The 7,007-nt window shown below is 37.8% G+C and overlaps 1 protein-coding gene and 1 pseudogene across 1 annotated transcript in view; one reads left to right on the top strand and one right to left on the bottom strand.

The window, feature by feature from the left end:
• OXCT1 (3-oxoacid CoA transferase 1) overlaps positions 1 to 7,007 on the top strand; it is a 251,550-nt gene that overhangs the window by 177,091 nt on the left and 67,452 nt on the right. The window lies entirely within an intron of this gene.
• LOC102827262 lies at positions 897 to 1,147 on the bottom strand (annotated as a pseudogene).

The raw sequence follows: 7,007 nt of genomic DNA, 5'->3' as shown, positions 1-7,007 counted from the left end.
ACTGAATAATCAGATAAGGGACATTTTGCTATGTCTGCTAGGTGGCTAAAGTCTGATCCTCAGAGCCTATGGTTTGGACGGTCAGCAACGCTTGGGCCCACAGGGACTTGAACTTCTGACCGGGTCTGCACGGTCTGGACAGTAAATAAGGAAGATCGTAGAAGAACTGATGCCTTTGCGTTATGGTGTTGGAGGAGAATACTGAAAGTGCCATGGACTGCCAAAAGAACCAATAGATCTGTTTTGGAAGAAGTATGGCCAGAGTGCTCCTTGGAGGCCAGGATGGCTAAGTTCCGTGTCTCATACTTTGGACATGTTGTCAAGAGGGAACAGTCGCTGGAGAAGGATATCATGCTGGGTAAGATGGAGGGTCAGAGAGGAAGAGGAAGACCCCCAACGAGATGGATCAGCCAGGTAGCATCATTGATGGTGTCAAGTGTGGCAGCGGTAGTGAGTGAGGTTGGCCCAGGATCAGACATTATTTCATTCTACTGTGCATGGGGTCGCTATGAGTTGGTTCCAACTCGATGGCACCTGACAACAACAACATTTCCCTTAGTATCCACGTGTCTGGGTTACTTTCTCAATCTTTCCTTGATTTCCATGTTTTGAGGAGTACTGGACAGGTGTCTTGTAGAATGATCCCAATATATGTTTGATTTTTTTAAACCCCAAACACTTTTACTTTAGTCTTCAAATAGCAACATTTTAACACTTTTTTCTCAAGATAATCATGATTAAGTCACAAAAATTTGCACTTAAAATGCATATTCAAAGCATTTCCATCAACAGAAAATTTAGAGTTTTCGATTCTCATGATTTAAAGTTTAGTTGAACATCCACTTTGTTGTCTTTGTAAAATAAAACACTAGCTAGCATACATCAAGAATATTCACTCATTCCTCAGGTCCCTTTCCAGAATACAGCATTGTTACATTATTTTCATTTAGCAAAATCTGATCTAGTGTAGTAATACTTCTTCCTTCTGGTTTGATTTCAAACTCAGTGACTTCTTTCAATACCATATTGACAAAGTCATCAAAATCTAAAAGCATGCCAATTTCCTTGTCATTCTTGATAATATATACGTGTCCACAATCTCTAGAGGTAATAGCTGAGGCGTGTTGGTGGTAGTATCAACTGCCATGGCTATGCCAGAAGTGACCTGCCTGTGTAAGATTTTTTGTCATGATTGGACTGGGATTATGAGTTTTTTTGGGAAAGAATAGTTTAAGAGATGAATGACCTTTCCCATTGTTTCATATCAGTGTTGTTGTTAAGTGCCATCAAGTTGGTTCTGACTTATAACAACCCTGTATAGGGTGTTCAAGGAGTGGCTGGTAAGCTTGAACCACTGACCTTATTGCTTAAACTGACCTTGCAGCCCAGCACATTATGACATCATTGGTGATATGAAACTAACTTGCATCATTTGATTAAGTGTGCTTATTAAAATCTAAGTGATAGATTTTCTATTATATAGTTATTATTTTCCCCCTTACTCTAGTTAATCATTTTAAGTGGAAATTAGCCACTCTGTTTAAGTCACCCTCTAAAGAGTGGCAGGAATGAAAATGCACATCTTGTGTATCATATATTACTTGAAAGAAGGAATTTTTGTCTTTTTTAAATCTGTTTTGTTTTGTCAGTGTTGATTCATACATATTTTAATACTTTGGGTTAGAATCCCTAAAGTATAATATATATATATATATTAATTGTTATTAATTGCTCAGGTAATTCCATTTTGTAGCTTGATCTATGTGCAGGTTCCTCATGAGCAAAGTAAATGTTCTGTAATTCCCATTCTTTGCAGTACTAACCTTAGCTTGTTATGATATACACAGTCCAATTCTTGTGCATAGTCAAACTTGTTTCTGGTATTCTCTGCTTTCAGCCAACATCCATCTGATATCAACAGTGTTAAACATCTTCTTCTGAATCTCGCTTGAATTTCTGGCAGTTCCCTGTGATGTATGGTTGCAGCTGTTTTGAATTATCTTTAGCAAAAGTTTACTTGCATATGATATTAATGATATTGTTTGATGCTTTACATATTCCCTTGGGTCACGTTTCTTTGAACGGCTACAAATATGGATTGCTTCCATTTGGTTGGTAGCTGTCTTCCAAATTTCTTGACATAGATGAGTGAGTGATTCCAGTACTTCATTAGTTGAAATATTTCAATTTGTTTTCTGTCAGTTCCTGGAGCCTTGCTTTTTGCCAACATCTTTAGTGTACCTGTTCAGTGTTTTTTGGCTTTTGATCATATGCTACCTCTTGAAATGGTTGAGCATCAGCCATTTCTTTTTGGTACAGTGACTCGGTGTATATCTTCCATCTTCTTTTGATGCTTCCTGCATTATTCAATGTTTTGCTCATGTTGTTGTTGTTAGGTGCCATTGAGTCAGTTCCGACCCATAGCAACCCTGTTTATGGTTTCCTAGGAGGTGCTGGTGAGCTTGAACTGCCAACCTTGCCATTCAAACGACTTTGCAGTCCAGCGCACTAACCCACAACACAACACCAGGACTCCAGAACTTCTCATTTGTTTGGCTTATAGAATCCTTCAGTATTACAAGTCGAGGCTTGACTTCTTTCTTCAGTTCCTTCAGCTTGATAAATGCTGAGTGTGTGCTTCCCTTTTGGTTTTCAACTCTATGTCTTTGCACATTTCATTATAATTCTTCACTTTGTCTTCTCAAGCTACCCTGTGAAATTTTCCAATCAGCCCTTTCACGTCCTCATTTTTTTAAATTGCTTTAGCATCTCTACTCTGGCAAGCAAATTTCAGAATCTCTTCTGACATCCATTTTGGTCTTTTCCTTCTTTCTTGTCTACTTAATGACCTTTTCCTTTTTTCTTATATGATTTTCTTGATGCATCTCACAACTTTCCTGGTCTTTGTTCATTAGTGTCTAATGCATCAAATCTGTTCGTAAGATGGTCTCTAAATTCAGGTTGGATATATTCAAAGTCAGGAGGGCCTGGTAGCATAATAGGTTATGAGTTGGATAACCAAGGTCAGCAGTTCAAATCTACCAGCTGCTCTGTGGAACAAAGATGAAGCTTGCTGCTCCTGTGAAGATTTACAGCCGAGGTCTCTGAGTCAGAGCTGACTGAATGACACACAACCACCACCATACTCAAGGTTATATTTGGCTCTCATTTACTTGTTTTAAAAGCTGAGGAAAATTACTTTAGCTTTGGCCTGAATTTGCACTTGTTGTTAAGTGCTGTCAAGTCGATTCCATAGTGACCTTGTATAGGGTTTCCAAGGACCAGCTGGTGAGCTTGAAGCACCGACCTTGTAGTTCAAATGACTTTGCAGTGTGACGCATTAGCCCACAGCACCACACCAGTACTCCTTTTTACTCATAGTGATGTTTAATATGACTAGATTGTATGTAACATCTATCTCTGGTAATATGAATGTTACAGGTAAAATTCTTGAAACCACCAAGACCAAAAACTTAAAATGTCATTTATAAATTTAAGGAATTGAAACACTGGCATATCAGGAAATAAGTTGAAGTTTACATGTCTCTGTATATATTTTTCTCTTGTGATCTTGCTTGGTGTTGCACTTTGAAAATAACGTATGATGGGGCTTTGAAAAGAAATTTTCATTTTCTTTTAATCCCATTTTTCTTATAATTTTTAGGCCACCTTTGTGTAACAGAATCCAAGATGGTGAATTAGGCAGATACTGTATCCCAATATTGTCTATAACAAATACTTGAGAAACCAAATGACAAGAATATATATGAGGCAGCTTCAAACGTTCATGAAAAAATTCCTTTATTTTTAATTTGATTTTCTCTTGAGCTTTTTGAAACCATTTTGTATATTTTTTATTCTAATCTCAATATTTTGATTATAGCATAAATATCTTCTCTAAAATATTTTCCTTCCTTATTATTATTTTTTTATTTGTCACAGATAAAGAACCTCCACTATACCTCCTATTTTTTGATCTCTCGCTCTCGTTTTATCATCCAAGAATTTCTTCTGGCAATGTTGACTTGAAAAAAATAATACAATAGAAATTAATGGTCTCAGTTTTTTTTAAATATGCATCTTAAAAAAATATTAATTATTTTAGCTTATTTCAGTATTTGAAAGATTCTTTGTTTCCACCTCATTTGACCCAGTTTGAAGACGAGACATTTCTACTTTCTGTTCAATCTCATTCCTAGGGTCTTTATAGGAGAAATTGTGGGGTGTTTTTTTTTTTGTTTTTTTTTTTCTAAGAGTGCCTTGTAATGCCAGGACCCCATCCCTCCCTCTGACCTCGCCCACTTTTACACACACAAGTGATGTGGCTCTTGGGCATTCTCTGTTACTCATGAGGCAGATCTTTGTCACAATGATGATGTGTTTCTCCCTCTCAGGGCTCAGACTTGATACTAGTCCATGTGTCACTTGAATGATGTTGCCTTATTACCTTAGCAGAGCAGGTCTGCAATTCTCTTAGTTATGAAAGTGGGCATGGCATATTCTTTCCCAGAAAACAACAAGTTGTATCTGCCTTCTCTTGAGAGAGGCAATTAGATCACAGTTTATAGACTTAGACTTGCACAGGAAAAATAGTTTAAAAGCTCTGCAAGAATGACCAAAGGGCTATCCATTCACTCTGTGTTCCTAACTATTAACTTTTAGTAGGTTCCTTGTTGTTGTTATGTGCCATGGAGTCAGTTCTGACTCATAGCAACCCTGTACAGGGTTTCTGAGGCTGTAAATCTTTATGGGAGCAGAAAGCCTCATCTTTCTCCCATGGAATAGCTGGTAGTTTTGAACTGCTGACTGTGAGGTTAGCAGCCCGATTTATAACCACTATGCTCCCAGAAGTCCTTAGTAGGTTCCTAGCAGTCACTAAAATAGATCATAAGCAGAATCTAGACAAGATCTTGGGAATAAAGAGTAGTTACTGTTGATTTAAGGTAGAATCAAAAGGATTTTATGTCCTTCCACCCAACCTCTAATTTACTTAATACCCACTGTCGTTGAGGTGATTCTGGCACACAGTGACCTTTAGAACAGAGTAGAACTGCTGCTCCTCAGGGAGTCTCAAACTGAAAGTCTGTACTGGAGTTGACAACTTCATCATTCTGCAGAGGAGCTGGTGGGTTTGAACCAGTGACTTTGTATTTAATAGCCTACTGTTTATCTCACAGCACCATTAGGGTACCTTACTTACTTAATAGGAACCTACATTTCTTTTGGAGTACCAGTGTGGCACTGCAGGATAATGCGCTACACTGCAAAGTCAATTTGAATCAAAAGGTTGGCAGTTCAAGCTTACCAGTCGCTTCTTGGAAAGTCTATACAGAGTCGCTGTGAGTTGAAACCAACTTAATGGCACTTAACAACAACAGTAAACATTTCATTTACATTACATACTTTTTCACAATTGCCCTTGAGATTTTTTTTTTAAATGTTTAAATCTTACATATTATCTTTTGCTCCTTTCTATTATAGATAAAAATGCTAGTAATGATTTTGATGTATTCCTTAATAATGCTCTTTCACTCACTCTGTCTCTATAAAAATCCCATCCAGCTGTCAGAGATGGCAGTGTAATTACAATAATTCTGTAATTTTGCTCTTTAGAGCTTTGCAGGTGGTGGGAGGAGGATGGAGCAAGTGTGCTTCTGCTTGTGGTCCTAGATCTGACATCTTATCCCACATGCCCTTCCTCTTCTCCCCTCTTACCTCTCGTATCAATCTCTTACACCCTGCTTCTTTGCTTTACCTGCCACTCGAATACTATACTTTCTCTGCACTAATCCACACTCCCTCTGGGGAATCAGAAAATCAATTTTCTGACAGGGGCTATTTTCTGTTAAAAAAGAAATGTAATAAATCATATTCCATGTGAATGAGTTGTTGAGATGATGGATATATTTTAGTACTTGCAGACACACAACAATTACTTTTCCATTTGTTTCAGCTGCCATTCTTGTTGCAATTATCCAGAAATTTCCTAAAAGTAATGTAAGCCTCTAAAAAAAATTCTGTGTGATAGTAAGCAGTACCTTTTCCCCAGCATTAAAGCATCAGGTTGAACAAACCACACAAAATTGCTGTATTTCTAAGTCAAACATGTGGTTGCATGTGAGCATTTCAGACAGCTATAATATATGTCCCTTAGTGATCCAGGTGGAAGAAGTGAAGAGATACAAAAGCTGAACAGAAAATTTCAAAGATCAGCTCAAGAAGACACAGACAAATATGATAACAAAATGTGTAATGACCTGGAATTAGAAAAACAAGAGAAGAACATTTATCAAGCTGAGGGAACTGAAGAAAAAATTCAAACATCAACTTACAGTGTTGAAGGATTCTCTGGCAAATTATTGAATGATACAGAAAGCATCAACAGAAGTTGGAAGGAATAAACGGAATCACTATAACAAAATGAAATGGTCGCTGTTCAGCCATTTCAAGAAGTAGCATATGATCAAGAGCCAATGATCCTGAAGGAAGAAGTCCAAATGTGCATTGAAGGAATTGGCAAAAAACAAGGCACTGGGAATTGATGGAATACAAATTGAAATCTTTCAAGAAAGTGAGGTGGCACAGGAGGCACTCACTTATCTCTGCCAAGAAATTTGGAAGTGAACTATCTGGCTAACTGATTGGTTCCTCCTGACAATATATCCGAAGCATGAGAGATGAAGTTTGGCCATCTTGGCCTCCAATGAGCACTCTGGCTGCACTTCTTCCAAATGGATCAATTGGTTCTTTTGGCAGCCCATGGCACTTTCAATATTCTCCTCCAACATTATAACTCAAAAGCATCAATACTTCTATGGTCTTCCTTATTCACTGTCCAGCTTTTGCATGCGTATGAGGTTATTGAAAATACCATAGCTTGGGTTAGGCGCACCTTAGTCCTCAAGCTGACATCTTTTGCTCTTCAACACTTTAAAAAGGTCTTGTGCAGCAGATTTGCCTAATGCAGTACGTCATTTGATTTCTTGACTGCTGCTTCTGTGAGTGTT

The sequence above is a fragment of the Chrysochloris asiatica genome, unplaced genomic scaffold (assembly GCF_000296735.1).
Source record: "Chrysochloris asiatica unplaced genomic scaffold, ChrAsi1.0 scaffold00487, whole genome shotgun sequence".
In the NCBI taxonomy this organism is placed as follows: Eukaryota; Metazoa; Chordata; class Mammalia; order Afrosoricida; family Chrysochloridae; genus Chrysochloris; species Chrysochloris asiatica.
Note: the sequence above shows the minus strand (reverse complement) of the source record. Positions and strands in the feature narration are given on the sequence as shown.